Raw genomic sequence first — 23954 nt, 5'->3', positions numbered from 1 at the left:
GGCGTGGCTTCAACCGATTTCGCCCTTTTTAACAGAAATAAGTTATCGTCCCAGAATCTAAGCCCCTATCAAATTTCACAAGGATTGGTAAATTTTTGTTCGACTTATGGCATTAAAAGTATCCTATACAAATTAAATGAAAAAGGGCGGAGCCACGCCCATTTTGAAATTTTCTTTTATTTTTGCATTTTGTTTCACCATATCATTACTGGAGATGAATGTTGACATAATTTACTTAAAGATACAAAATTTTTTGTTGAAATTTGACTTAAAAAAAAAATTTTTTTTTAAGTGGGCGTGGTGAATCTCCGATTTTGCTAAATTTTTTTTCGATCCTGATGATTTTGATATATGGAAGTCTATATCTATCTCGATTCCTTTATACCTGTACAACCAACCTTTATCCAATCAAAGTTAATATACTCTGTGAGCTCTGCTCAACTGAGTATAAATACATCCTTGTGCCAAATTTCATTGAGATATCTCAAAATTTGAGGGACTAGTTTGCGTTCAAACAGACAGACGGACGGACAGACGGACATGGCTATATCAACTCAGTTCGTCGCCCTGATCAATTACGTATACTTAATGGTGAGTTTATCTTCTATATTTCTCAACGTTACAAACACCATTTCATGTTCATGAAAGGTATAATAAGGTGACTAGTTTTTTTAATACTCGTTAAGCATCACAGCTCTCCTAGCTATATATACTTTTCTCGAACCTGCCACGACTTATGTACTCGTGTTCTCATCTTGTTGTTATTATTATTATTAAATACTGTACTCTACTCTCCCTTGTACTCCCTCTTCCAATTGTTACATTCATCTGTTTCTCTTTCCCTTCTCTTTCCTTGCCAATACTATATTAACTACTTATAAATCTAAGGAAATGTATTTATGTTATAAGCGACTGACTGGCAATCTAATTGCATTCAAATACTTTGCAATCTCTTAGATAAATCAAACTATTAAGAATTAAACCAGGTCACCCGAATACAGCACAATTATTTACATACGTACGTACATAAAACTTGCACGAATTAGAACAAATGCCAATTATCATATTTAATTGATTACGTTAAAAATAAATAATTGCTTACTATATTGCATAACTGCAATTGCAATCACAAGTGTAACATTTCTCACTTGCATTTTTTTACTGAATACAATACACATATGGAAGCTAAAGCTGGTTAATAATGGCTACTTAAGGGCCCATTACTGATACTTAGCATAGACTTGACTTGACTTGACTTGGTGTAAACTTGGCAACTTAGCCACGATTATACTCTACTTAGCGCATACAATCTGGCGTCATAATCAATAAATGTCAATTTGTATGACAAAATGTCAAAATGAAATAGAAACAAACAAATGGTATTTCAAAATGTAAACGTCACTTAGAACTTATATAGAAAATCTAAATTCAACAGACTTCTAAGTCAAGTTAAGTGTTGCTAAGTTTTCAGTAATGAGTAACATGCAATGTTCATTTAACAGAACTGTAAGTGACAGTTCTCAAGTCAAGTCAAGTCTATGCTAATTATCAGTAAAGGGCCCTTTAGACTCATACACCTGTAGATATATTTAAACGTTGCTCCAGGCATAGCAAATTATTAATTGCCACAAATCGAACAGAGCACGCAATGTAACTGCATAGGAAATAAGGAAAATATTACAACAACAATATATATACTTAAGTATTTGGTTTGGTGAAATAAAAAATTGACTGTTAGACAATCAACCAAACACAACAACGGCAACAGATTTAGTATCAACATAAAAACTTCAATTTTAAATTAATTTCATAACGATGATTCGAGATACGCCCACGACGCAAAAACCAACAGCAGTAGTAACCAGCAGTTGGCAGCGGCAGATTTAAAGTTACAGTTGATTCCAATTCCACAGTTGCATAGTTTCAAGCAGCTTTGACCATAAAATGCACTTTAACTGAAAGTCTTGCACCAGAAAAATAAAGGGTACCTGAAAAAAAGACTCGAGAGACAAAATACTGGCGCCAATGTTGGAGCAAAACAAAAAATGTCTATGCTATTTAACGAATATTTATCTATTGGATACTGTAAAGCTTAGCGTATACGGAAATCTATCATCCACATTTAAGTAGTAGGAGAATATGGGTTTTTGAGCTAAGCAAGGTCATGCTACGACTGTTGACTGGCTAGTTGTTCTGCCTATAAGAGATTGCAGAATGGTGGGCAGTCCTTTGGTTTGTGCTTTCTGGATGATGGGAGGTGTTGGAAGCACTCGATTATTACAAAGGCTCAATGGCTGAGAAAACGGAAATTACTAAAAAATTCTGCAGACCAAATAGCACGTCTACTGGTAATCATTGGGAAGGCAAATCGAGTTTACAGTTCTAACAGCCTGAACTTCTTTTATGACCACCGTAGTCCGACACATTTTTCGTCCCTTCCGTCGAAAGCTGCAACTGGAGCTTAGTAACCAACTGTAGCAGCAAAAAATGCAATCTGTCATTGAAGATCTATTTTTCTCTGATGCAACTTCGCCACATGTCACTGCACTATTTTTAGATGATCTAACGGCTGTTATTTCAGTTTATCCCCGTTTAATTTGTGCATCCCTACCACCAATTTTCATCCTCGAAGTACATCGTAGCAGCTAGGATTCGCCATACTCTCTCACTTCGAGAAGGCGCTGAAACCAATCCCGGTCCAGCGAGGAGGTATCGCAATGTTTACCGGAAAAGGAAATTTATGAGACGGCCATGCTCGTGTAAGTTTATCACGTTTAAAGGGTGGTTGCATCGAAAGGACTGTTCTGGGCTAGATTCAAGCATCTGTCGACCACGTTATTTTATAAAACTTCTGTGGATCGATGCTTCTCCCGCCATAGAGCGCCCAGCAATTCGCGCCTTTCAGCAGTATAGGGTTAGATAAGGGAGTGATGTCCTATTCCTGTTTTTTTTTTTAATGTTTACATATCGAAGCTCCCTTTGCCGCTATAAGTAGTTACTATTGTCTCCTCCGCCGATGACTGCATGATAAGTGCAACAGCTTCTATCGGCAAATATTGGATATCTAAAAAAAAATACAGAGAATGAAGTTCGATAATGGTCTTCATTTTAACGAGCATATAGTCGAAATCCCCCTAAATTCAGAGCAGCAACAAAAGTCTCAAGTCCCTCGTTGGCAGAAGTTTGAGTAAAGACAAGGAAATGCTCATAGCTACCTATAAAGCAGTTGGCCAGCAGCTTTTGCGCTTTGCGTCTCTGATATGGTCACCGGGCATAGAAGAAATACACTGGAAGAATCTGCAAGACTGTCAAAACACCGCTCTCAGAATTGCAACGAAATATCTTTCACATCTGCGCAGTAATATCGTCATAAAAAAGAGAAACGAAATGCTGAACAAACAGTTTATGATAAATACAAGCCTGGACATTCCAACGAAATAATAAAGCCATTTGAACTGAAAGTGCAAGCCCTCAACCTCATCCACAAAGATTCGGCAGAGAATTATGCCGATAAATGATCGGCGAACCTCGTCCTAAATGTCCAATATCCGAACCTCGAAGTGCAAGAAAGTAGATTTCTCACGGAGCCGCCCGTCACTCTAAAACAAATTCAATCTGAATACTGAAATAGGTTCAAATCTTACTTATCCAGAATCATGAAATCAGCCATTGCGTTGCGGAAGCTGTGAAGCTAAGAAGTTTTGTATTGGGCCTAAACACCTCTTGAATCTTTAAATCAACTCCCTCTTCCGACAGGAGTATAACCAATCGCTTCACTTTTTAATTATTTATGAAATAAGACCAAAATTGTCTCTCTCAATACTCGACTGTGCAATGCCCATTGTCATATGGGGAATCTGTTTTGATTTCAGTATTGAATTCGATCCGCGTTGTCACTGTTTTGAGAAGCGGATTTTGACAGAGTAAAGCTGTTATCGGAATGATCTGTTAGGCTCCCTTAATGTGTGATATTTGGTTTTTGGACCCACAAGTCATAGAACTCTGAAAGTTTCGCTCAGATATTGGGACTAAAAGGTTTTTTAGTGATCTGGATCAAAAAAAAAAAAAAAATCACAAAAATTCCAAGTAAGAAAGTTTAAGTTCGGTTGAAACCGAGCATTACATACCCAGCTGTGTACTTGAAACGCTGTTGTTGTTTGCTATGTGTGATTAATAGTGTTATAGGGCTGCACAATAATACCTATATATATATATTGTTCTATTCTGAACTCTTTTTCGCTTAAAAGAAGCAAAAAGGATACAGAGGCTGCCACTAATGAACTTGAGCGGGTAAAAATACAGTTTAACAGTTTTAACTATGAAAAAAAATTTATGACAAATTTCGTTCGGATTGGGAGATTTATGTTCGACTTACGACATAAAAATTATTTTGGACAGAGCAACAAAAAATGGGCGGGTAACGCCCGTTTTCAAATTTTGTTTAAGTTTTGTTCTTAGCTCAACCATACCACTACTGAGGTAGAATATAAGTCAAGTGTAGTTAAATACCATAGACTTATTGCAAACTTTGTTAAGGTTAGACCTATAGGAAATGTGGGCGTGGTGTTGAAGCGATTTTGATTTTCTTAACTCAGTCTATATATCTTCGTAAGGATGGGGTGTCTGCCAAAATTCAATGTAATGTCTTTAACGGCTTTTGATTTACGGCACGTTAAACTTCCAAATTTTCTTCTTCTAACTGTGGGTGGCGCCACACCCCTATTCCAAAATTTTTTGGAATTTATGTTTTGCGTCATAAAAACAATCCACTCACCAAAATTTCATTAGCTAAGCGGTATTCACTTTTGAATTTTCTCATTTTTTCCATTTTCTAAATTGTCGATATCGAAGTGGGCGTGGTTTTAGTCCGATTTCGCACATTTTCAATACCAATCTATTCTGGGTTCAGAAAAGCTCGTATACCGAATTTGGTGAAGATATCTCAACATTTGCTCAAGTTATCGTGTCAACGGTCGGACAGACGGGCAGACGGATGTACGGACATGGATTAATTAAATTTTTTATCGATACTGATGATTTTGAAATATGGAAGTCTATACCTATCTCGATTCCTTCATACCTGTACAAACAACCGTTATCCAATCAAAGTTATAATACCCTGTGTACAAGTACAGTTGGGTATAAAAATATCAGCCACCCAAATGTACATATGCGAATGTAATCTTTAAAAGCTATTTAAAGCTAAGTCAAGCAGTTGTCGTACGCATCTGATTTTTGACCCAACAGATCGCCGTTTCTTCAAACCATTATTGCTTCCACTGTACCATTTCCCGCAATATTGCTGTACGTGTGCCACATGACTTGTTTGTTTATTACCAATTGACTATTTACGGGTAAGCTTTTATTTGCAATTTGATTATTGACTAACGTTTATAATAAAATAGCAAACATTGATTTCATTTCAAATGCTCAGCGATCGTTGGCTTTAGATAGCAAATCAATGTGCGCTACACGCGTTCATACAATGCACCACAGATCCAGGTGATCGAGGTTACTGTCGAATGAACTGAGCTCTTATGGCTTGCCGCCTTTTGGGCGTTCTATGCAATCAAAGAAGAAATTAGTTGTAGAAAAATATCGCATTTTTAATTGTTACACAACGAGTAGATGCGATTGTGCGATTGTTTAAATGCCATGTGGATATGTGTGCGTGTACACAATAGTTCAATTTCGATTATGCTTTTTCAGCGTGTTTGGAATGTACTACCTAGGATATTTATGGCTGATTATTTTTCACGGTGTAGTTATTCGAGTAGTAACAACAGGCGAAAAGTCGCATATGAATGTAATCAGATGATAGATGCTGAGAACTACTTTTCATAATATTTAGGGTGTGTCTTTGGTCAATGTACTTGGGAGTCTGGTGGTTTACTACCTGTACTTGGGGATCGCCTTTGATACCGAGCTCCTATGGAAGGAACACTTTCAATCCATGACAACAAGGCCACGAAGTCCACTATGGGTCGACAGCCATAGCATCGAAAACAACTCGATTGATAACGAGGCAGGTTAAGTTAGGTTAGGTTAAAGTGGCCACCGGTGCGAGCACCAGTGCACTTAGGCCCAAAAAGGTCCCATTGTGATACCACGTGGATCTCTCTCCTACTCAAACCAACAGTTCGATACAGCAAACGTCAGGAGTTTCTTATGTTCCAACTTAGCCAGATCACAAAGATCGTGAAAGAAGGGAGACAAATTTCTTCCTCTTGTGCCAAAGCGCGGGACAATCGCACAGAAAATATTTGACTGTTTCTTTCTCCTCTTCGTCTTTGCAGCTCCTGCAGTAATCATTATAGGAAGCAGCCAGCCGTTATGCGTGCCTCACGATTGCTATGTGGCCGGTTATAAGTTCAACCACCAGAGATATGTCCCCCCTACCAAGAAGAAGGAGACTTTTTGTGCGTCTCGCGTCCCATTCAGGCCACACGAGCTTGGAGTGGTAGCAGGATTGAAGATTGCTCCATCTCACACCCGCTCCCCTAAGGAAAATCCTTTTCAAAATGAGCTTATAGGTAGCGAGCGGCATGCTCAATCCCTTCCAGGACGACGAAAGCAGAACGGATGTGCCCCCTCTTGCAAGTTCGTCAGCCATCTCATTGCCCGGTAATTCGAGGCAAGCGCTAACAAAATTTCAACACGCATGTGTATGGATCACGTGGCTATGCGTACAAGCCTCACAACAGCGCTAGAAGCATAAACCTAACTACGTTACATATAACGATACAGCAGTCACCCAATCGGTCCCTCCTTATTATTTTACAGGAGGGCTCGGGCCAAGCAAAGGCCATGATATTTTGAAACCTGGAGGAACGAAGAGATAATATTTCAATTTCTCGACTTCCGAGATGATATCCTCACATAGAAAGTCTATCAGAAAATATATAAAGTAGCATTTGGAAAAAATATTATGCGGAATTCAGCCAGACTACACAAGAACGTATGGTACACAAGTAGCGCAAAACCACTAGAGGGGATTTGAGCTGCAGTCTTTGGATGCATAGTGAGAAAAATTAATTCCTCTGGGAGTATACTCGAACATACTTTAAGAGGAAGTATGCGCCATAAATCAGTGTGCTGAGCTGAACCTTTAACGCGGATACTCCAACGGAAACAGCGCCATACTAAACAACAGTCAAGCCGCTTTCTGCGTTAGAAATAAAGTCTGCAAAATTCCTCACTAAACCAACTAGGCACACACAATGTAGTACAGCTGACCTGGGTTCCAGTCCGCAGGGTAGTGGATGGTAATGAGCGGTAGGACCGCCTGGCGATACAGGCAGCAACAGCATGGCCCATTGGTCCTGAGCTGCATGTGCCGGTTGGCCCACTAGAAATAAAGCGGCATTTGTTGATAGAAGCGAGGGAAACAAGTTAAAAGCACTGACCCAATACGTCAGATTTAAGACAATCTACGTTACTGTTGGGAGATTATACTAAAAATTGCTATAGGGCAAGCACAGGCCTTTAAAAAAATAACCTAAGAATTCTAACAGATTTTTTTAAAAACCGTTAAAGACTCAACAGCCACAAGCAGTAATTGGACAAACAATCGAATGAGACCTGTCGGTTCTGTCATCGTTCAGCGGAGACGGTGGAACATATCCTCTTTGAATGCGACGCAATCCCAAGACGTAGGCCTACGTTTTTGCGCTCGCCATAGTTAGAGCATTTCCACATTCAACTTCTCAAAGCCAGGAAATTATTAGGAAGTCGGCTTGGATAATGTTCTGTGGAGTAGATAATTGCTCAATAGACCAATGGTCGCACAGCAATACTCAACCATAATCTATCCATCTAGCTTTGGTCATGGGTTAAGAGATCGCGGAATTGTTAGGTTAACTGAACTGGCTTAACCATTACTATCACCAAAAAGGATGTTAAAGGTGCAATTGGAGAGGCGAAACCTTCTAAGGAAATAGCCAAGACCACGATAAAACACTTTGGCGACTCAACTACTTAGGGTATGCTTCTAACTCCTAATATCCAACTTTTTTATTATGGAAAAATGGAAACGATACTCTTCGCTGAATACATAAATATGTTCCGGAATCCGAGCATGACGAAGTCAGAAAGGCAATATCCCAAGGCAATGACGAGCTAACCATCGGGTTGTTCAAACACGGAGGCGACGAATTGGTAAAGACCATGCATCAGCTCATATGCAAAATCTAGTCTAACGAGCGCATATCTTACGATTGGACTTTAAGTGTGCTCTGCCCAATTGCTCCTATCTAAGCCAACTGCTGGGGCTATGTTGAAAAGTCTTGGAAAATGGTGAAAGTCATCTTTATTCCGAAGGTAGCTAAAACCCTTTTATTCGGTTGTTAAACTGAAATAGGGGTCCCTCGAGCGCAATGTGTTCATTCTGGGTGCCATGTGCTGAAAAGCATTATTGAGAGGGCTTAAAATGGATTGGAGGTGAAATCGCCGGTTGCCTAGAGGATTATCACAGCGGGGTGGGGAGATTCAGTGACCCAGAGAAGGGTAAAAATGTTGCAAGAGGTACTCTTTCTCCCCTTCATTGAGTCGTAGTTGTAAACGAACTGCTAAAAGATCACGACTTCTTAAATATCTAAGCAATCCTTGTCAAAGTAAAATACCCGAGGGACATTTCACAAGGATATATGGGTACCACGGTGAGTTATGTCCTGCGGACTAGCCGTAAATCCTTATTAAACTGAGCTAGTTCTATTTACTGGAACGAACAAAGACCTATGCATTCAGGACACCCACCATATGTGGGGTGTCACCAGAACTTTCTGATTGGCTTGATAACCTTGGCATTATAATTGACTAGGAACACATTTGGGGCAGGGGTGTGGTGAACTTGCTCAGAGCTGATTCCAAGCTGGATGGGAGGTCAGAAGGGGGCATATTTTTTCAGAAATTTGGAGTCAACCGATAGTTTAAATCGTCGCTTTCAAGGATGCGGAGAATGGGCTGACCCCATCCCTTGTCGGATGTTGAGATCATTTTTGCATGTTTTCGGAAAACAAACGAAGTAGACTGTTAAGAGAAAATGCATAAAGCATTAAGAGATTTATTTAAAATGTGTAGGTACAACAACCAAGAACTCAGTCTCGAATTCAATTAAATTAGAATCAATGCTTGCAGCTGTCGCATGCCGCAAAACCCACTTCAACTAAAATAAATCACATTTAATCTGAAAATTGTCAATTCAACATTAAACCATAAATAGCATAAAAGCCACATTAGGAGTGCAAAAACAAGAACTCTTTAGCAGCAAAAATTAAAAAAAAAAAAAACCAAAAATCCTTTCGTTTCCTCTTCTGCTCAGAAGTATGAAGACTGACGAGTTTTTGAAGGTGGCGTGTATCAGAAGCAGCAGCAGGAGTGGTAGTTATACAAACAATGCGAACAACAGATTGTTATAATAATCCGCATATGTTGTTGAAGTATTGTTGCAAAAGGAAATATAAAACACCACGCTACAACAAAAAGAAACGACCGACAAACAACATATTGCAACACTAACTGAAGTAAGAACTAGAGTACTTAGAGCCAAACAATATTTGAATGCTATTGAAAGTGAAACAATAAGCCTAAACGTTGGTTCGTCTGCCACAGATTTCCAATGTCTTATGGGTGAGTGAGTTCTATTAGAAAAAACGTTGCAAAATAACAAACAAACGAGTAAATAACAACAAAAAACTTACGAAGTTACAATCACGCGCGAAGGGATCATGCAGGATAATATTAAAAAACGATCAAGTGCTCTAAAGCCACAATATATTTTTGCACATACCCTCAAAAACTCATATTATATAATCATGCACAATCAAACACACATCATTATAGTACCTCATATAATAATGCTTAATATTTGATGTATGAAGTGGAGATTACGTTGAAAAACTGTTATTCATTAAAGAGGAAATCGACATTAACCGAATTGCAATTTAATGAGAGTTGAGAACAATAATACCTCAGATTTGCTGTAAATGAGAACGAATGTTGGTCGCGGTTGAATGCAGAGATTAATGTTTTTTGAAGGTGTTTTTGATTGCGTGGAAAAATTGTGGGATTTTTTTGTTTGTTTATAAATACTATCTGACTGTTTCTTTTTGCTACTTTTTTCCTCTTCATTTTCTTCATCATCATCCCTTTTATAATAATCTTTATGCTACTCCCTCTGCCTTTTCACTTCCACTGTTCAAAATATACGAATGAATACACTTTTTGCGCGATATACCTCTGAGAAGACCCAGGTTATATTATTCTCTCTATAACAGTGATGAAAGAACTTCAAAGTCGAAACCTATCGTCTACGAACTATCCATAAAACAAAACCTATCTACAAAGATATAAGTTTGTTGTTGCAATTAGGGATCAAATTGCAAATTCATCACAATTGCTGCAGTTTTTTTTAGTTTTTAAAGCATTCAGTGCTTAACAATCCGTATTTCTGCTCTGAGTGTGATCTGTGAAAGTGCTGACTTTAGTTCTTCTCGGACGCTCAGCATATTTTACATAACGTTTCTCGATCGCGAGCAGGAATCTTCTACATCGTCTTCGTTCGGTATAAAAATTTTTTTGAGGTACCCGTTTCCATACATATTTTAGGTAATGTAGTAGCTTGCCACGCCAAAAATTAATGCGCTTCAATATCTGTGTTAGTATGACTGATCGCTGTTTTTTAATAGCCACTTTGATGGACTCCATGATTGGTGTTGATACCTTGAGATAAGCGGAGGCTGCTGCCCACTGTGCAAATTTCAGAGCTTCCAGCTGTTCTTCATTTGAATTGCATGCGGAATTTTCGTATTTGGTTATTTACCTACGTGGTTCAAACCCAATTTTTAAAGGTATTTGCTTATTCGTAAGGAGTAACAACTTTGTTTTATCTCCTGTCAGCTGAAAACGGCATGGTCTAGCCACCTGAATCATAATGGCTTTTTGCGAAACAATTTTAAACACATTGTCCACTGTAACGAAGGAAATATAAGAGACGTCGCCATCAACCAAATAATGTTGTCTTCTAAAAATATCTGAAAAAACTTATTAAAGGGTTTTTTATTGAGGACACAATTACCACCCAGCTGCAAATATGCAGGTGCAGCTTGTTGCATTACAAGAAAAACCGTCCTCTGATCCCCTTTTGTAAAGTCTGCTGCAGGTTCTTGCATATAAGTTCTTACTCTATCACTGAAAGAAATGGGGCTAGTAAAATCAACAAATCGGTTCTGTTGTTCTTGATTTAACGGATGTTTGGCGAAATTGATCGAATTATGGTTAATTCGACCGAGTTCTTTGTCAAGCAAACAAATTAGTTGAGTCATTTCAACAGAAGAGAAATTGTCGCTCTTAAGTTAACAAAATTTTGTAAAATTGACAGACTCCTAATCAATCTAACTGATTTTTCTGTTAACACAGCTGATCTTACAAGTCATTTCAACGGCGATCAACTATCAATACATGAGCAAAATTTCAAAGAGAGTTTTACGCTCAATGCGCTCTCTACTTTGTACTTATGACGATGGTGCCACTTGTTAAAAAAAACACCAAAAATAACAAAACCATCAAATAGAAAAAACACACAAAATGGGAAAACAATAAAAAACTAGTTTTTCAGTTATCAATACAAACCGAAAAACCCCTTCTTTGAATTTACCGTGCAAAAAATTATGAGATACCGGGACACCTATTTATCGGGTACAATTTTGCAACTTCTCGTCCAAGCGAAGTGAAAAATTGCGCTCTCTTGTTGCAAAAGTTTTGCTCGAACGAACAGGATTTTTCCAAAGTTAGTAACACTTTATTCCAGTTTTTATGAATTTTCACTCACGCGAACGAATCTAATAAGATAATAAAAAAACATCCTTTTTTAATGTTGATGTTTCCGACAAAATAAAAGTTTGAGTTGTTTTGGAATCGTTTCATCTTAAAGTGTTACGAAAATTAACCTTGCCGAATTACATGTAAAGTTACTCCAGTGGTGAATTACCTTCCTGCGATTTGATTCTTTAAGGCGGTGCCACAATGACATTTTTCATATAGATGCATTTAACACAAGCTTATGCATTCCAATAACATCGCCACGATCCACCAAGATGTTGCGTTTGTAAATATGAAGGAACTTCAGACGTGGCAATTGAAGTTTATTACGCCTTGCCGATTCACATACAAAACTTCGGGAAGCACTGTTATAAACATTATCCCCATACAACAAAGATACTTGCTAACATATTTTGTGTCGTATTCATTTGTTATATTACAGTTTTACCTGCGAAAAATGTTAGAAAATTTACCAACCAGTGAGAAAAATTATTTCACTTGCAAAGCGTGTCAACACCCTTAACCAAAACAAATGTCATATTCTTCTTCTTATGCTTTGCTTGTAACAAAATTTGAGAGATGGCTACTTTTCAATATCAGATGGCGCCAGTGTCGCTCATTCTACCGTTCTCCATAAAAATGAATGCAATCTACTCATAATGCATAAACTTGTGTTAAACTCATCTATATGAAAAAGTGCTTATGTGTCAGGGCTTTTACTTTTCTATAACTTACAAGTTCTCTTTTTAAATGTAACGTAAAACATTTATACTACAAGTTTTGTTCGAAACAATCAAGTGTGGCAACTATATGCGAGAGAAGAAATTGAGAATGAGCTGTGCTGCAACTGAAAGAATTGAGCAGGCATGCTTAACGAACGAAACGATATCATTTCGTTACGATAATCAACGCTAATAAACGGAACGAAGTCACTTCGTTTCGTTTATTAACGTTAAGATCGTAAAATTAACGTTAATTTGACGTTCTTAACGTTAATAAACGAAACGAAGTGACTTCGTTTCGTTTATTAGCGTTGATTATCGTAACGAAATGATATCGTTTCGTTCGTTAAGCATGCTTGGAATTGAGAATCAGTTTTGTGACTACTGTTTTCATTTCTATATTCATATGTATGTATATGTAACAAGCATGTGTATTTATGTATTCACATATTTACGTATTTATATGGCGCCGCCGTGGTGCGATGGTAGCGTGCTCCGCCTACCACACCGAAGACACTGGGTTCACACCACGGGGAAAGCAACATCAAAATTTTAGAAACAAGCTTTTTCAATTAGAAGACAAATTTTCTAAGCGGAGTCGCCTCGGCAGTGTTCAGCAAGCACTCCGAGTATATATCTGCAATGAAATGCTCTCAGTAAAAACCCATATGCCTTGCAGATGCCGCTCGGAGTCGGCATAAAACAAGTAGGTCGCGTCCCGCCAATTTGTAAGAAAAATTAAAAAGGAGCACGACGCAAATTGGAAGAGAAGTTCGGCCTAAAATCTCTTCGGAGGTTATAACGCCTTACATTTATTTATTTATATATTACTTTCACACAAAGCTCTCGCAACAACTTTTTTTGTTCATTTGACTACTCAAACGGTCAATTACGAATCATCGATTTGTGCGCAGTTGATTCAACATCTTGTTGCAATGGATAAAAATTTACAGAAATTTCGGTTGAATTGACCCGTATTTCGGTTGATTTTACCAGTCTTTTTCTTTCAGTGTAATGGCTGAACAGGTGAAAGCTACCGTTGATTCAAGGTGAAAAAGCACATTCTCATGAAAAAAAAAAGCCAATCTAAAAGTCTGCTGCCCAAATGTATAGTTTAGACTGCAATTTCGTGGCCTACGTAGTCCGCATGGAGCTAGGGGCTGAGAGGATGGGATGACTTGGAAGATTTAACGTGATCATATCAAATCATTCCCGAGATGCTAAAGGACCATAGCCTTAACGGTTATTGTTATCACATCGTATCGGATCTATCTTCGACAAAGGACCTCATAACACTTGCCAAAATCTTCATTGAAACAACAACCACAACAGACCGAAACTAAGGGGATTCAAGGGGTTGTGTAGCGCAATATATAGCTTCTCCAACCCAATTGTCAACCTCACCTTCGAGCGGCGAATCCCGTTTCTTTAACAGACGATGCTCTGGCGACGCCAAGCTCCTCATGGAACTTGGGGGTGGGGAGGGAGGGATGGCCTGAAGGTTCAATGTGGCCATATAAATCGTTCCCGAGATGGTCGGGCCAGCACCTTAATGGTGCTGTGTTACCGGAGCGTATCGGATATGTATCCGACAAAGGACCATCACATCGATAACACTCCCCAAAGCCTTCGGGGAGTAACCTAATCGCTACAACAACAACAACAACCGAAACTAAGAGATCTCAAACAAGTGTGGTCTACAACCCAAAAAACTTTTGCTGAGACCTTTGTTTAGAGAAAACATCTACCATGAAAGACCATAATTTATTTGAATCTGATTAATAGTACCTATCGTTTATAGTCCCACTTCCTCTGCTTCAAACTGCGGTTTTAATTAAAGTACTTCCTTAGACGGAACCACTTCGTCCAGTCACATGACACGATCAAGCCAGTTAAGCCGTTGGGCTTTTATTCGCTGCCCTATCTCATATCTGCGTAGAGCTGATACAGACCATCCTTATACCTCCTCTATGCTCGCCATCAGCAGGACAATGAATCTCCAGCTAAACTTTTCTCTTGAACACTCCATGAACCATCTCATCTTCATTCGGCACCGTGCACGATTCCGAGCCATTAGAGCTTTACGTATAACTTTTGTAGTCTCTATTGTATAAAAGCATGCCATCCAATTGTCGCGCAACTATTACAACAAGTCAGAAAATTTACAGATAATGCTCCAATGCGTATTTAGTCTTAGTCGAATATTTTTTGTTTATACACATATGTAATGATATTGACCTATCGATATTCATATATGTACGCATATGATTTACATGTTTTACATATGTTCAAGTTGTAGCAACAATAAAATATTAATTACTCATTGCCTGGCTGCTGCGTGTTCTAGCGACATTAGATAGGCGCATATAATGCTGACGTCCCTTTCGCCACCCAAACTCTATAAATCATGCAAAGCTGTTGACATGTTGCTGTCACCAGCAATGTCACGATGTAATTTCTAGGTACTATAGAGGTTCGTAATCCACATTAATGCACACTTACACTGCAACACATAAGAGTCCACCCTAACAACAACAAGGTGACTTAAAATTACCAAAGACGTTAAGACAGCATGGAAGCATAAGCTTAGATGATACCAAAAACAACTTCTTAAATAACAAATAAACAAGTCCACCAGTGGGCTAACAAGGAATTTAACAAATAAGCCGACAACAACGACGACAACAACGACGACTCATTGCAATTGAAGCATAGATATGCCTAAGCTATGGAGTGAAGATTATTCGCACAAAAAACGCTAAGCAAGCATTTGGCGTTGCTCAGCGATAAATCAGCAGTAACTTTTAAATAATAAATGTAATTGAGTCGCGCATGCGCACAATGCTAGAACAAAAATACTCAAGACATATTGCATACCTATGCACTATTATAGAAACCAGTATTCGGACTTTTATCTATTTTCTTGAAGTGGTAATTTTAAGAAATCCACTATGAAGCTTAAAAATCTGTAATTTTTAAGAATTGCTCTTAAGAAAATTTAGCCCTTTCACAATTGGCGTTTTCACTTGGTCGTGCTTATCAGGTTATATCCTTATGTGGTTATATTTTTCGCTCTAATACAAGTACAAAATGCCCTAGACAGAAATAATTTTTTAGCTGGTAAATAGATACTCATGGCAGGTCAATGACCCTACATAGACTAGCGTGTCCACGGTGTTACCGGAATTTGTTTGACAACCAAACGAAACAACCACAATTAGGTACCAGGGGTTATGATATAACTCTGCCCTCTTGGCAAATACTAGAAGTTTTCTACGACCTGGGTTAATTGCTGCCTCAAGATCTGGCATTTCTGTCGACCCTGGCAGCTGGAGCCTTGAACTCGCTGGCATAGGACATTAACACAAAACGTGCTCAATCTGCAGCTCGCACTGTCGATTCATCGAGAGCAGAACCCTCCTTTGTCAACTCATCGGCCTTTTCGTTACCTTATATCCCTTTTTGACTGGGAACCCAGTGTAGATGAAGGGTCCGACCTGACTGAAGTCTCTCCAATCTTCTTTGCAACCCAATACAGAGTTAAAGCTAATTTTACAAGTGTTTTTTTTTGTCTATACTTAAGAAATGTATGTATAAGTTGCTGTTTGGACCTATCAGAAAGTTACTGTGCAACACATGTTCCCAGTAGAGAAAAAGGGAACTGACCTGGTAGGTTGAAGGGAGTCGCTTATACCTCTTTGGGAAGTTGGTTGGGGATTCTAAATTGACCCACCTTTTTATTTTATTTTTGGCTTTTAGATCACAAACTCCTGTTTTAATCTGAATTTTCGGCCATTTGAAACTGCACAATATTAAGAAACATTCTCTTAAAAAAAAAGGACTTTGAACTCAAATGGTCTATGGGCTTTTCGGGCACTACAGCTTCCACTGGTAGGAAAGCTTTAACACTTTCAATTCATCTAGAAAGGAATAGGATGACAGACTTATTTGTGGATGTAGGCTGCTGAGCAGTGTCTTGGACTAGAGGAGTCTTCCAGAGAAAGACTACTGATGATGCAGTGGATGTCATGCTATCTAGTGTTACTACGCTTAAAGAATTTGACAACATTACCAAGTAGCAATAAAGAGCGCGAACTTAACTATGGTGCGATCGAGTTGTGGCCTAGGAATATCAGACCCCACTTTCGATTTCCTAGAACCATTTTGAGATACTCGCCAGATCAATATCCCGGGTGGCTGCCATAATGTGGTAGTAGCATGCTTCTACATAAGAAAAACATATTTTCTAAGCGGAGCGAACCCTCGGCCGTGGTGTAGCAAACATTCCTGCGTTGCAGATGCCGTTCGGAGTCGGCATAAAAACATGTAGGTCGCATCCCGCACATTTGTGGGAAAAGTTTAAAATGTGCACGACTGATGAGAAGCTCGGTTTATCGCGCTTTGTATTTATTTCTAGAGCACTCGAGGTTCCGGTGGCCACATGTAATATCTCTTGTACAGTTGGGCTTGGAGTCACCTAACGAAATCATTCAGACAAGAAGTGGCCGGCAAATTGTCTGGTGTACTCATTGGGTTGACTTCCGCTCATACATTGCTGAAGCTTGTGGTTTCATCGAAATCGAGTGCCTTGGTTTAGTGTTGGAAAACTATGCTTAGGTGGGTACGAAAGGAGAGCATAAATTATTGTAATATCTTAATGGGTCCTTAAGTAGTTCCACTTGGATTTCGATTAGCTTCTGTCAATTCAACCTAGCTATTTAGAAAGAAAGTGACTATTCGTCCTGGATTTTTTAGTCAATAATGAAGGGAAAAGAATAAAAGCAGAACAAAACAACGAATATACGAAAAAAAATATTTTGGAAATTTTGGTACTGAATTTAAGTGACAAATTGGGTCAGCTATCTAAAAGAAGTAAGTAAGTAAATTATATGTCCCTTAATAAAAGTTTTAAATCCGAACACTGTATGGCACATCTTCAGTTAAGCTCTGCGCATATCTCACAGATAGTTTTGTTGCACATTTATATCTGTTGGTTAGTTTGTTTAGATGATCGCGTGTGGGAATGTATCCGTACGAAGTAGCTAAAGCTTTACTATTGTAGCTGTGAAGAGAATGTGCTTTGCTGGCAATGCTTCATTGTTTGTTGTACTTTACAAAAATAAATTTTGTTGTAAATATATATAAAACAACAACACTATACGAATACAGCTATTTAGCACTCAAATAATATTGGAATCATTTGCGCATGTGCAGCATTGCGCCGGCATGCTGTCAGCGTCTGCAGCTTAATGGGCGATCGCTTGAACAAACGGCCACGGCGGGGTATACCACTTAGCCGGCTGTTGCCACTTCAGTTGCTGGTTTTTTATACTCAGTTGAGCAGATCTCACAGAGTATATTAAGTTTGATTGGATAACGGTTGGTTGTACATATATAAAGGAATCGAGATAGATATAGACTTCCATATATCAAAATAATCAGGATCAAAAAAAATTTGATTGAGCAATGTCCGTCCTTCCGTCCGTCCGTACGTCCGTTAACACGATAACTTGAGTAAATTTTGAGGTATCTTGATGAAATTTGGTATGTAGGTTCCTGAGCACTCATCTCAGATCGCTATTTAAAGTGAACGATATCGGACTATAACCACGCCCACTTTTTCGATATCGAAAATTTCGAAAAACCGAAAAAGTGCGATAATTCATTACAAAAGACAGATACAGCGACGAAACTTGGTCGATGAGTTGAACTTATGACGCAGAATAGAAAATTAGTAAAATTTTGGACAATGGGCGTGGCACCGCCCACTTTTAAAATAAGGTAATTTAAAACTTTTACAAGCTGTAATTTGGCAGTCGTTGAAGATATCATTATGAAATTTGGCAGGAACGTTACTCCTATTACTATATGTACGCTTAATAAAAATTAGCAAAATCGGAGAAGGACCACGCCCACTTTAAAAAAAAAATTTTTTTTAAAGTAAAATTTTAACAAAAAATTGAATATCTTTACAGTATATAAGTAAATTATGTCAACATTCAACTCCAGTAATGATATGGTGCAACAAAATACAAAAATAAAAGAAAATTTCAAAATGAGCGTGGCTCCGCTCTTTTTCATTTAATTTGTCTAGGATACTTTTAACGCCATAAGTCGAACAAAAATTAACCAATCCTTTTGAAATTTGGTAGGGGCATAGATTTTATGACGCTAACTGTTTTCTGTGAAAATGGGCGAAATCGGTTGATGCCACGCCCAGTTTTTATACACAGTCGTCCGTCTGTCCTTCCGCATGGCCGTTAACACGATAACTTGAGCAAAAATCGACATATCTTTAATGAACTTAGTTCACGTACTTACTTGAACTCACTTTATCTTGGTATGAAAAATGAACGAAATCCGACAATGACCACGCCCACTTTTTCGATATCGAAAATTACGAAAAATTAAAAAAATGCCATAATTCTATACCAAATACGAAAAAAGGGATGAAACATGGTGAGGTAATGGGATTGGTTTATTGACGCGAAATATAACTTTAGAAAAAACTTTATAAAATGGTTGTGACACCTACCATATTAAGTAGAAGAAAATGAAAAAGTTCTGCAGGGCGAAATAAAAAACCCTTAAAATCTTGGCAGGTATTACATATATAAATAAATTATCGGTATCCAGCAGATGATGTTCTGGGTCACCCTGGTCCACATTTTGGTCTATATCTGGAAAACGCCTTCACATATACAACTACCACCACTGCCTTTTAAAACTCTCATTAATACCTTTAATTTGATACCTATATCGTACAAACTCATTCTAGAGTCACTCCTGGTCCACCTTTATGGCGATATCTCGAAAAGGCGTCCACCTATAGAACTAAGGCCCACTCCCTCTTAAAATAATCTTTAATACCTTCCATTTGATACACATGTCATACAACCACATTCCAGGGTTACCCTAGGTTCATTTTCCTACATGGTGATTTTCCTTATTTTGTCTCCATAGCTCTCAACTGAGTAAGTAATGTTCGGTTACACCCGAACTTAACCTTCCTTACTTGTTTTTTCTATTTTATATTTAATTTACTTCATGTATTTTGTTTTTTTGACTCTGTATTGAGCATGAATTACTTCTGTCGATTTTGCTTTGAGAAGGTGCAGAGTCTCAGCGATATTAAATCAGTTAGGTCCTTAGTAGTTATTTTGGTATATGCTTTTGCATTAAGTGCTATATTTTGATCGCTGTCAAAACAAATTAGCACTAGTTTTATCAAAGAGTACTCTTAGTGACAGCTTGCTTTGTTGCTTAATGTGATTGTTGGGATCATTGATATAGGGAAGAACGATTCCAGCTCAGGACTAAAGATTCATATTATTTAGAAGATATGAAAGTAATTTTTTCGTACCAGCGAATATAACATAAACATTTTTAGGAGTTGGTTTTCGTCGGGGCGATAAATGGCCACGGAGTTAATTGAAGCTATGGTTTTATGAAGTGGACACATATTTACATTATTACCATTCTGTTTTTATGAAATGGTCAAGAGGCCAAAGGGTCAATAATTTTTGATTTCATATTTTCCCCTGTGGCGCTCTCTTTCCCACATCCTGCTTTCACTCGAATGGCAATTAGGATAAAAAAACTATATAAATTTAACATCTAACTATTGTATTTGTGCTCTTCTCAAACCAATCGAGAAAGCCCTAAATGGGCATTACGTCAAATTTAAAAAGGCGTTAATGTCAACTGACGTTTAAACCGGTCATAAAGCCAATTGACCCTATGGCCATTTGAATTGTCATAAGTTCATTTGACCGTATGACCATTTGAAGTAGCCATAAAGTCAACTGCCCTGATGGACATTTGAAGTGGTCATATGCTTAATTGACCGTATGGCCATTTGAAGTGACCTTATGACCGTTCACCATATATCTCCTCACTGTTTTAGACAGGACTACTACATCGTCCCCTACTTTTATTCATACCAGTCCAAATACACAAAGTCTACTCGATTTGGTCCCAAATAATGCCGGCGAGTGACTCAAGCGATCTTGCACCAAGTTTCAACGACCCGTGGCAAATCGCCTTAGACATAATTATATGGCGGTAGTTCTGTCACCAATGTCTATTGGTTAAGACAGTAACAAAATTCAATTTTATTAAATAAATGACCAAAAGAGGTTAGAGAAGTAGCTCGTGACTTACAGACAATATAGCCCGTTATCCACAACTGAAGAAATAAATAAAAAGAAGTTCTGTATACTTATTAATTTGCTTGTCAGAAATGTCTTTGAATACTTGAATGAAAGCGCTACGAAATATATCTGTTTACCGCCGCTGAATAATGGGCAGCTACTTAAGCGACAAAGTACTCCTCTTTGATACGGATGAGAGACCAAGTAAGCACAAAATCGCGGGCTGCGTCCCTCAGGGATCTGTTCTAGGGCCAACGCTCTGGAATGCAATGCATGACGGCCTTCCCGGAGGCACGCAAATTGTCGGCTACGCAGATGATATTGTCATTGTAGTAGTGGGAAAGGAACTGGATCTGCTCCAAGCATTATGCAATCACTTTGTTTTGTTGATTTACCGAAAGGGTAGATAAATGATGTATATTGGAAACATTTTCTGTCATCCCGTGTGAAATTTGGTTTGGAGACTAACCGGTTTCGGCGTTGTGCCATCTAGAACGAAAATCGACACTGCTGATGGCACAACGTCGAAACCGGTTTGTTTCGAACCAAAATTTTACAAGCGATGACGGAAAATCTTTCCAATATACATCTATTTTCAACCGCTACCAGCTCGATAATATTATTATAATAAAGCAAGTGCTTATAGGACGGTGTACGATGATGCGATCCTTGTTTTTTTCCTGAAAGAAACAAAAAACATGTCCATACAACGGCGGACACATTAAAAAGTTCGATACATTGAGAAGCACCAAGTTTTTTTTTCATTCCGGATTTTCATTTTTGCCGAATCCTCACCGATGAGAAGCAAGTTTCCAATTCTACGTAATCTAGGACTCGTATGATCTCAAGTACAACAAGCTCCAGAAAAGGGATCGTTATTGGGCGTTAAGACTGTCATGGGTTTGTGTTCAATAGGATATTAAATCTCTTGCAGAACCTAAATACCCCCCTCGAAGGGTTTGGTGACTGTTATCGACGTTGACGGTCTTTTTTGGGATATACCTTTAAAATACTTGCTCATCTCGGGAACGATTTAATATAACCACGTTGAACCTTCTAGGTAATCTCGCCTCCACCCTAAAGCAATGACGAACTTGGGGTCGCCAAAGCCTCGCCTGCCAAATGTGTGTATTATATATTCGTATATGTAACAAGGTTCGCTACGTTAACTTTTTGATTAAAACCCGATATTTTTTCCATAACAATTCGATAACAAACGAGCTACCAGTTACGGTGACAAATCGACAGGTTTTCCTTAAAAGATCTAAAACATTGTGATAGCAACTCGATTAATTTTCATTGTATAATCGATGACTTTTCGATAAAAAACGATAACTTTTGCATGAAAAATTGATAACTTGCCGATAAAGTCGACGAGTCATCTACAACCACAGGTATTGATAGCAAATATATAGCACTTCGATAACAAATCGATAACCTCGTCAGTAACACATCTATAATAAACGGATTACTGGTCGATAAAACATGGATAACAAACCGATAACTAATCGTTAATACATCAATAACTGGAACAATAAACTTATCGTTAGTACATCGACATCAAATTGTTAACACGCAATCCGGTTTCGGTTGGAAAACTTTCTATTCAGCAACCTGCCTTGTGTTTCTTAAATGGCGCCTCTAAGCGTACAACCTCACCGAGCTTAAAGATAGGCCAAAGGTCGTCCGATATCTGAGTTCATACTCACTAACTTATGTAGTCCTTAAAACCATAAGTTCTATTTGCTAAATTTAGTTGACAATTACTTGAATCACTTTCTCGAATGCCCCAATTATTAATACACATGCATATATACATACATAACGGGCGTCCCTATATGGGATTGAAGTTAGCCAGCTTGCTCTTCAACACTTAGTGACCCATATTCTTCGAAATTCTTATATTTAACAAAATTACGGTGCTCTTTGTATAATTGTTTGATTTATGTTTTAAAAACAGTTATCTTGCAAGCATATGTTTATGATACAGTAAAAAAACTGTTGCTTACATACAAATATGCGTATGTTCAATTTGTTATTTCGCGTGTAGAACATTGCCCTTCAATCAGTTAAACGTTTCGAAACAATTCACACAGAAATTAACTAGAATTAAATGCGATTGACTGCCTTAACCTGTAATCTAATGCCGTTTGCTGAAAAAAATTAAAACAAGAAAAAAAAAACAAAAACTGAGACCAATGTGTACCCCCACACCATCAAACAATGAAAGATACGAATTTAGCACCAGCCTACAATCATAAGCATTCCTTTTAGTTCAGTTGCCGAAAAAAACTATGCTCGTAAGTAAAAGAAGTTAGTTTTATTATTATACCCAGCAGTATATACTAAAAACGATAGGAATGCTTTGCTTTATGAAAAGGGGCCATATGCATAAAACTAATGAGCACTTTTTTTGAAGCAATCACTTGAAATTTCAATATAATTTTTAGGAGATTACTATCAAGAATGGACTTCAATATTTGTATGCATATGAGCCAAGATATTAAGGTATGTATGTATATGCATAGGTACACGGGATTAGTAACTTCTAGATGGCTCTCTTAAGTTCTATCCGTAAGCTCTATAGAAAAGGAAGACTGGTATTCAATATCCGGAAAAAGGGCCATAAACATCGATGAAACCTTCCAAAATCTTGCGAGTGTCCTTATCGCTGCAAGCCGAAGGAGAACGAAGATACATAACAAAAGCAAAATAAAAGGCAACCATGATCATTCAAGTAACTAAGGAATTAAGTGGAACCAAAACTAGTTTTAGATCGGGCTTGGATTACATCAACCGGAGTTGTGTATATATGTCTATGTCCAAGGCGAATTATACTTGATTTATGGATTATATAAATTGAGGCTCAATAGTTTTGGAGAAATGAGCAGTGCTGTATCGCTCCATGAACCACTTTAATAAATTGTTATAACAGGTATTTATTTGACCCAAAAAACTATGTTTGGTTTATGAAGCACATGGATCAAAGTGTGGAAGTTTTAAAAAGTGAGCATCACCCCTCCTTCTCCCCTGTACAGCAATTATAAATCGTTAGAACTCGGGGTTCATTTTATTTAGACTAATGATATTTGGTGAATTTGTGTATGGTCACATAGCTAAAAGTGTTACAACTCTGATGATGTGCGCAATACCTCAACCCTTCCTTCCCCTTGTACTGCTTTTGTAAAACGTATATAACGAAATATGGCTCCCATAAGTCCGGGTCTTGCAACTGTGTAGAAGTAAACTGTGGAGATAGCCC

The sequence above is a fragment of the Eurosta solidaginis genome, chromosome 2, assembly GCF_040869045.1.
Source record: "Eurosta solidaginis isolate ZX-2024a chromosome 2, ASM4086904v1, whole genome shotgun sequence".
Taxonomy (NCBI): domain Eukaryota; kingdom Metazoa; phylum Arthropoda; class Insecta; order Diptera; family Tephritidae; genus Eurosta; species Eurosta solidaginis.
This window is presented reverse-complemented; position numbering follows the sequence as displayed.